The sequence below is a fragment of the Neopelma chrysocephalum genome, unplaced genomic scaffold (assembly GCF_003984885.1).
Source record: "Neopelma chrysocephalum unplaced genomic scaffold, ASM398488v2 Primary Assembly neopelma1_42, whole genome shotgun sequence".
Lineage (NCBI taxonomy): Eukaryota > Metazoa > Chordata > Aves > Passeriformes > Pipridae > Neopelma > Neopelma chrysocephalum.
The window spans coordinates 11,308,516-11,318,300 of NW_020897700.1; positions in this window are offsets into that span (position 1 = coordinate 11,308,516).

Below are 9,785 nucleotides of genomic sequence, written 5' to 3' on the forward strand. Positions count from 1 at the left end.
AGTCTGGTCAGAAGTGGTGATTGCAGTCCAGTTGAGGGTGGTGGTCTCAGCCTGGTTGGGAGCAGCGGTGGTCTGCTGTCTTCCTCTGGGTCCCACGAGAGAGAGAGCCCCAAGGCTCTGAAACTCCCAGTTATATACTCTCCAGTTCAGGCGGGAGTGCTCAGTCCCTCCCTCAGAGTAGGGAATTCCATAAAAGGGCATGTGGATGCTCAGTCCCTCTTATCAGAGCGGGGAATTCCATATAAGGGTACAGGAACATCTTCCCACCTTGCAGGCCTCTACTGACAGCAGTTTTTGGGAAATGGCATGGAGGCTATAGAATACACAGTTTTGGGTTACACCCATCCAGGGATGAATTGGTCCCAGCCGTTCTAACCAGGACAAACAGTGATGCTGAAATTCTGTTAGCATTTGTTGTTTGGGTTTGGTTATCACATGACTGCTTTAACTCACTAACAGCGCTGTTCATTCTTGTTTTGAAACATAGAGTTTGTGCAGGATTTCATTGCTATTATCTGTATCTGTGTGTGAGGAAACATCAGTGATACAGTTAAATTTGCTCTAGCTCTAATATACAGCAGGTATGTTACACGTTAAGCACTGAACTACAAATGTTCTCACTGAGGGGTCTGTTGGTTCCTCCACGTAAGTTCCGTTAAATTTACAACATTGCTTATGTCTGATCTGATGACTGCATTTGCAGATTGCATTTAGTCATCATGGAATGTCAGGGTAACTGAACAGGAAAAATGCATCATGATACTATCACTTTAATTTTTTTGCTTTTTATTGTTTCAAGTTTCAAATGTTTAAGATACTTCTCTATTGAAGGTTCAGTAACTTGAATTCACAAATGTGAATAGTCTCAGTTACAAATGAGCTTTTTGTCAAAAATTGACAGCTTTTTGTAATTTTTTCCTATTGATTCATTTCTTCTAAAAGAAATTAAATTATATATATATATCTAGACATTTACAGGTTAGAGTGGTATTTCATAATATTATATGAAGCAATCATAATATAAGATTGTAATTGCAAAACTGAAGTGAGAAATATAAAATAATTTCTCTCACATAGAATTTTAGGTTCTGGATGTTTTATTGTTTGAAAGTCTGAAGAATGTTTGCCTTCATGTTAATTTTCACAGGTTCTGTTACCACATTCCTTTTGCTCATGACTTTCACTTAAATTGTGGTATATTTTCTCTGTTGTTTTGTGGGACCTTGACAAACTAGATTCTCTTCAGGACTCCTTGTTCAGTAAGTTGTTTTCATTTGTAACCCAAATTCTCCTGCATGCCTTCCTGCCCCTCACTCCTGCTGCATGCCAAAGTAATTTCATCTGTGGCTTAAATTACATTTTAGGATGACTTTTGTTGAGGGTCAGTGTTGCATACTACTGATGCCATTTCACAAAAATTTCAAAAATCAGCTCCAGACCAAATAGATACATAGCTTCCACTAGCTGCAAACTGCAGCAATTTGTATCCTCTGGTGTATCTAAAGCCTTCTTCCCTGTAAAGGCATGCTGCTTTTCCTACCTCTCTCCTCTATAATCAGAAGAATCCTAGTGGTGTTTTTCCTGTTCTGCTGCCATTAATGGTGCTTTATACTTTCTTCAAATGTGGAGTTTGTTTTCTAAATGTATTCTCTATATTAATTTTGCTTTCTTTGCTGTCAGCAGACCTGTCATAACAGCTTTCTTGACACATTCTGACTATACCCATCCAGGTTCAACAGTTGATTAATTTTCTTTCTGAAGTTTACTTCATACATGATTCATACACAGTCTACATGATGTAGACTGTGTTGTATTATTTTGTCAAGTGGCAGAGAGGATCCCAGTTCTGCATCTTTGAATTCTTAAAGGTGGGATAATTACTCAAGCAGTAGATTCCAGTATCGCCGTACTACAGATTTAGAATTACACTTAGCTGGATCATGAATGCTTATTGTTCATAAGTAGATGCTTAATGGTGTATGTGGTTACTTATTAAATACAATGTGACAGGCTATTTGAAAATAAGAATGGTTATGCTTGCTCACAATACTGCTCCTGCATAGTCTTTGTTATGAGATAAATTCCAAGACAAATTATCATAGATCATCTGTGAGAATTATGGTTGGGTTGGCAGGCTGATACATAGAGAAGTATAAAGGAACTGAAACTTCTCGTAAATTAATATATTTATCTGTAGCATTTTTCCTGAGCATTGAGAAACAATGTAGAACTGAGAGTTTCCTACTTTCCCTGTGTAACCAGTTCTTTAGTTATGTGGTTTTTTTCTGAAAGATTTACAGTAATGGATGTAGTAAAATATTATAAATTAAAAGAGTGGATGTAAAAAGTATTATAAACAAGTTTTAATTCATATGCAGTCAAGTGTGTTTTGCTAATTTGGTTGTTACTGAAGACTAATTTGTATGTTATAAAGTAGAAAATAAATTATGTTGGAGTAGCTTCAGTGTTAATGAACTGTAGCTATTTAAGTTCAATCTGTATCCTTTATTACAAATCTGTCAACACAAAACGTCCTGTGATCTCACTTCTCAGCAAGAGTTATGACAGTTTTTGTTACTGCTTTGTGACAGTGCTAGCCCCAAAATGGGTTTTTCAGGGTAACATCACTTTGTCACATGAGCTTAAGAGTTTTTATCAGCCTTTAACTGATTTCTGCAGTGCTACTTCTCCCTGTCTGCTGTGTTTCTTTCCTGGAGATTACTGTTCCGATACCAGGACTGGCAGACCAGGGTGTGCTTCATGCCAGATCCAGCAGTTTAACCTCTCTGACCTCCATCTGCACCTTGCACTGAGAATAGCAGTTGCCTGCACCCCATTCCATCAGCTCTGCTGTGGGGTTTATAACTTCTGAGCAGCAACAAACAGCTCCAAGGCAATTTGACTGTACTTGTTTGCTGGGGGAGTATGCATCAGGAGTATGTATCATACCATCCTTATTCCCATGACTTGAGTTTCAAGACTCGTAGTTACAGCAGTGGTAATAAAATCCACAGAAAGCAACTATAATGAACAAGGAACAATTAACTAATAGTGACGTGCTGAAGACAAGGTTATATTTTAAGATTGTTCATCTCTCAAGGCTGGTTTCAGCTGGATAAAGATTTTGCTGCCCCAAAAGTGTTGGTACTACTCACATCCTCCAGTATGTGTTCTCTCTTCAGTTATGCAGGTGGTTCTGGTGATTCTGCAGCTCCACAAAATGGATCAGCTTGCTGTCTGGCTGAAAACTATTATTTTTTTTCTTTTTCAGAATGCGAGTAAGCATGCTGTTCTCTTTTACCTTACAGCCACACAGCTGCTAATACCAACACAGGGTAGACTCAGGAATATGCAGTAGGGCACTGAGGAGCATGGGAAACAATCCAGCTGGTGACAGCGCATACTTAGTTTGGCAGAAGACTGTTCAAAATTTTCCTGTAGACTACAGTAAGATGCCTGTCTCTCTGCAGGTTTCATGATTTAACCCTCAGGCTAGATGCCTATTTACTATTTCTCCCCAATAAAATCGGTAAAAGACACGAGAGTCAGGGAGTATTTTTGTGAACAGGCTATTGTCATGTTCCCCATATTCTCTCTTCTGTCATGCAAATACTTAGTTATCTACTATAGGTTTCACATTTTCAGGATGGGAAAGTGCAAAGTCCCCATTCAAGTTTTTTCTGATCACCACCTCTTAAAATGTGATTTTGAATTTCTGGTGCCTGAGGAGGCTTTACAACTTAATCTTATACTTAGAGCATCTGTTACTACAATGCTTTATAAAAATGAGCACCATGAATTCAGTCTTCTTGACTGGCTATTTAATTGAAAGTCACTGTGAAATGTGCTTTTTGTTAATACCACTGTGTTTTGGACAGACTATGATATTGGACTCATGGGGATTTCTGTCACAGGGATGCCTGGTTACTGAATCACAAAGAATTTTAGGGAAGAGACAATCACCAATATACTCAGTGGAGCTAAAATAACATCTGCAGGCACATTCAAGAATAGAGCTATAACCCTGTAACTTTATTTGAAAAATCAAGACTCTTTCAGACTTGAGAATAGAAGTTTGATCTTGCATAAAGTTTTACTTTTATAACAATAATGTAGTGCCTTACTATGAGAAATGTAAGTGCTAATTCCAGATAAATATTCCAACTGTCATTTATAGTTATCATTTTTGTACTTTGGTCAGGCAGCTATTCATAGTATGCCAATCAGTGTCAACCATTACGCTCTGCTTTGTAGCTGTGATTTTTCCAGACTTCACATTTGGAAAGAACTTCAAGTGCATACTAGAATTGGAGGCAATCCGGTCATATAATAGACCATCTCATGTAAGTACCTCTAAAGTATTATTCACAGCGAATAACAAAATCACTGAACAATACAGAACTACTGATCAGTGTGCAAAGATTAGAGTACTCCATCCTTAAAAAGGAAAAAGTTGCCCTTTCTTGGGAAAATCCAGAAGAGACCTAGGTAACAGAGTCCAACATTTTAAGCTTTATGAGAACCTGTGTGCTTTGTATCAGGTGCTGCTTTCTATCTTTGTAGGTATCCCACATCTGTATGTGTTTCTGTTAGTGGCGTTGCATAAAATCAGTAGCTTCTAATGCTAGGAAGCTAACAGGCCCTCAAGCTCCAGTCGTTCTCTTCTAACCCCAGGGCCTCATTGGATGGACTTGCTGGCACGCTGAGTGCTGATCAGCAGACAGTGAGTTTGTGCATCTGAGCCTTGTTGCATTTGTTTGTTTTAATCACTGTGCTATTATATGTGAAACATGAAAATCTGTGTTCAAATAATAAACCTGCCTGATTCTCCTAGAACACTGAGGCCAAAGAATCTTTTCCTCCTTATTTTCCTTTAATAAGCAGCAATTCATTTATACAAGGTGAAACACGAGATGGTGAGGAAGATAGCTTGTGAAGATCTGCTTCACTGGGAAGATGGAAGTAAGATTCCATGAGGAAGGACACCCTGACATATGTCTTTTCCTGTCAGTACTGGTTAGGTAGCATGTGGTACCAAGCATGTGGTAAGCATTCCTTGAGTACCAGCAGAGCTGAGAAAACAGAGAAGGTTCCTGAGTGGTTCACTAACAACAAGACATTAAGGGCAACTTTCTAGTGAGTAAAAATAAATGTAGATTTCTGACATCAAGAATCTTCTATCAGTGTGGTTCCTTAAATTCCCATCTATTAAATTTTCATAGTAACAACTGTCTGTTCCAAATGATGTTATAAAGGCACATGACTTAATACTGGATGACTAACAGCGTACCTGTCTCATGCTGAACCACCACAGAATTACAAACTAGGCATTCTCTCATACCTATGAAATGAGTAAATTTTATTCTCAAACCAAAGATGTGAGATTGCCACCCTAGGCACAACCCTTCCCTTTATGCAATCGAAATGTCAGGCCTGCCATCCCCTGTGTGTGGAGAATGATACAAACCTCTTCCTCTTACACTGTTATCAAATTTCGATATTTGCAATGATGTTCTGGCAACGTTAGCAGCCTATCCATAGGAGAACAATTTAACAGTTATCATTGTAATCCGAGTAATTAATTAATGATCAGTAAATCTTTCTTACATTTGAGAATGTTTACTTTAGCCTTACATAGCAGGGTTACCAGGACCTATGTTTAGATATGATGCTCCAGGGTAAGCTATCTGGTAAAGCAGTGTTACAGCCTGAAGAGAAAAGTGGATGTACTGCACACTGGTTTAGGTGAGAGACTGTAATTGCTATGAATGGTAATCATATAATCATATGGCTAAGCACATGAAATGTATATGTTTCATATATTTTATAACTGAAAGAGCTAAATTCGTTAGTTCTTATTGCAGGGAATAAGTGGGAATTGGTTTGTTTTCTTCTGCAATCTGAGTAAATATTTTCTTGAATCCTGACTGCCTTAAACTCACACCTTATTTGGAGAGCCTTGTAAAACTTCTGGAAAAAATTTTAGCTGTTACCAGTTAAAAAAAAAAAAGAAATTAATATTAAAAAAACCCCAAAAAACAAAACCACAAACCAAAACAAAAACCTAACAAAAACAACAACAAAACAAACAAACAAAAACAAACAACTCAAAGCAAAACCCAAAAAAATTGCTGGACTTGCCCATGTGCCAGAGAAGAGAATTAGGGGCATCGGGCAGGCCCACAGAGAAATTATAGAATAAATTACTATTAGTGATAATATATTTACCATCATGGCAAAAGTTATATGTGAATGGACATAAAGGACAATTGGAGGTCATTTCTGTTGACCTTACTGTCTGGTTGCAATGCAAAAGCTTTTTATTATTTGCAACACCTAGGAAACACTATTTTCACTGGATACAAGCAGTATTCTTTTAACTTAGAAGCTTTCAGTAAAGCAAGGTAATTCTAAATACACTTGATTTTAAATAGAGGAAGTTTTACTTGAGTATACTTTCATTTTCAAAGTTGATGTAGTTGTGCTTTTTTAGCACATAACAGCTATGAATGGTCGTGACTTATTCATCATGAGCAGATATAGCCTGCTGCCAGTTGGTGACTGAGCCCACAGTTCTGCCACAGGAGTAGAAGCCAAGAGCTGCAGATTTTGTGTGTGTCCAAGTGTCATTCTTGTTCCTAGGAAACAACTCCAACCTCAGTTACAAGTTTTTCTTCTCTTATTTTTTCAATCAACCAGCCTAAACAATCTCTAAATATAGCTTGAATATAATCACCTAAGCTGTCATTAAAAGATTCATCTCAATCAGCAGAGCCTGCCAGGTGATTGTCACCAGAAACCTTGCAATTAACTCACTATTTTTGACAAAATTGCTGAGTGTGACTTGATTAATATGCTATCTCAGGAATGGTCTTTTCCAGTATTTATTACCATCAAAGCTGTCAGTTCTGCATGCTGTGTTAATTTTAAAGACTTCACAGCAGATACAGCTAAATGAATATATCTAACATAGGCTTTATCTGGCTTCTGGAGATTTAAGTAACAAAGTTCAAGTGCTTGAATTTTTTCATGTGCTTCATGTATTGGTGTAGCAAAAAATTAAATAAAGTTAATCCATCATGTGCAATGAATAAGGCTTTAAACTAAATTTGAAAGTAATGTATTCTAGATTACATGCAAGCCTAGACTGTGTAGAGCAGCGAGGAGTTAAAAAAAGTTGTTTGAAGTGCAGCTGATAATTGTTATCAGGGACTGAGTTCAGTAGTACCTAATTCATTACATTCTAATTAGCATCACACCTGAGATTCGCGAAATAAAGTTTAAGGTTAGTAATCATGCCACTTTTTCTTTTTTTGGCTTCCTTTTGTGCACTATCTTTTCATGGTTTTATTTACCCTGCCTGAATTCCACCTTCTTTGTTGTCCCATAACTGCTCTTCTCCTTTTATTTTGATATTGAACTTATTGAAATAACTTAAAATTAGAAAAATATAAATAGCTGAAACTTCTGTAGATAGTGTAGTATCTGCATACCTGAATAGGTCTATGGCAAAATTTCTTTTATGCTTATGGCTCATTCTGCATTGCTATGTATGAACATGCGAAGTCAGGCTACAGAGGGATACTTTGAATGGTTACACCTTTCTTTGATCACCCGATCTTTGTACTGCTCTCTGTGGGAATCCAAGAACCTTTAGTAGCCAGAGTCAAAATTACATGTTTAGTACACTTCCACTGCAAAAAGAAAACATTTTTTTTCTTGTGTGTTTAGGTACATTTTTTGACTTCTAATTCCTTTTTAGTAGTTTCATATCTCATAAAGATATAAAAGTTTCAAAAGTAAGTTTCCAAAACCTTCTGTCCTTACTATGAACTTCCTCTGCAACATTGTTGCTACTTTTAGCGTCTGACAGTGGATTAAGTTACTTATAGTCATCATTAGTAATTTATGGGGAAAAAAATTGCTCAATTTTTTTAATCAGAGAATTCAATTTTATTTACACACGACTTTGAGAAGTTGTGATGCTATAATCGTAAATATGTTTGTTCTGGTCTACTTGAAGTCATTTCAAGTTTTTAAGAAAAGCATTTGCTGCAAGGCTGCTTTTATATAAGGGTGGTTATTTTGTATTTGTAAAGCCTTGTGGTATTTAGACTCTTTTAGACACATTAAAAATAATAACGTTTTATTTTTCTAGTGAAGATGAAATGTACCATGAGACTTTGCATGGATTTCTAGTTGAAGTTGTATGGTATTGCAATACTAGGTAATAGCTGAACTTTGGAAAGAAGCTGAGAAGTGGCAAATGCAGTGCAAGTAACACAAGCTATCAGAGAAAGCAAGAATAAACTATATATTCTATGTGTACAGTAAGGTAAAGAAAAAACAATGGTAAGGGGTTTTTTTATTTTCTAAATTTCCTGTTTGTACAAATGGATTTTAAGATTGTTTGTGCATTCTAATGTTGAGTGTATTTTTTTACTTTTCTACAGTTCATCTACAAAGCCAACTTGTTATTTCTCATTTACAATCAAAGCAAATTACACTATTATACTCAAGACCACTTAATGTGAAAATACCATCCTTAAGAAGTTTACCAATAACTTTCCCTTGAGTGGAACTTTTGCTAAATGTTTGTTTCACTTTCATAGGCTCTGCAGTGTTGCTATAGTAATGAGTTTAACTTTTATCTTGCAAAGTTGCTCTTCAAATGTAGTCTAGATTTAAAATTGAAATTTAAATTTTAGCTTCCATTTGTACCTCGTAACTTGAGTGTTTTTCTAAAGACATTTCAAAACTTTTATTTGTATGTTTAAGATCATCCTGAAGTTCTTATTTTTTATTAGAGCCTTTGGTTTTTTGCTGGTATGGAATTATTTATGGTTTGAGAAATGTAGTCTGAATTATTTTGATGAGAGGTTATACTTTTTTTTTCTCTTGTTGTTCTTAATGGACATTGCCTTAGGTTTGAAATAATGTTAGCCCAGGCCAATGGGCCTTTTCAACAAGGTCAACTAGCTAGAGCAAAAGTGCCTTGCAAATGCTACTTAATTGGGTGAGGGTAGCAGAGCTGGTGATCCCTGTGTGTTACTGCAATGCAGTTTTTTCGATAAAGCTTAAAATACATTTCCCAGTTTTCTCTATTTCAGGTGTTTTTTTTTCCTTTTCCATACTACAGTGTCCTAGTCTCTAACAGATTAGGAAAGGTTTTCTGCATATCAAATCATTACTGTCACTGTTGTCATGATTCCTGTGATAGGAGGATTCCTGTTTGAAGGAAATAGCCACAAAGAATTTCTAAATATACCTGTTTCCTGCCAAAGGGTAGAGAAGATGATTATGTAATCATTTCTGTATTTAAAGATGTGTGAACAAATACTTCTGAGGAATATGTGATGCTCAAGCTGCTGTGGTAAGGCCCACTTCGAGTACTGTACCTTTGGAGCTGGCTGGAATCTGCCTGAAACACAGACCAGTCAGCAGCATTTACACATAGGCCAGTTTTTAGTCTAGTGAAACGTGCAGTTGGATTTACTCATAATCTGAGATTAAAGTCTGTTTAATCTGAGCACAGAGCAGTTGGATTGCAGTTAATTTGTTTAGATGATCTAAAACACAGATGGAAATAGTACAGATTGGTGTGAAAGACCACACAGACATACATCTGACTTAGGTGTCAGCTCCACCTGTAGCTGAACCAGTCAAATGGGCCTTCTCCTGCCAAACCAGAAGAACTCTTCCTTCACTTTTCCCTTCAGTGTTCCTAACTACGCAATTTTGTCCCATCTTTAAGTCGAGCTCTGCTGCTTTCAGTGCCTTCTGAC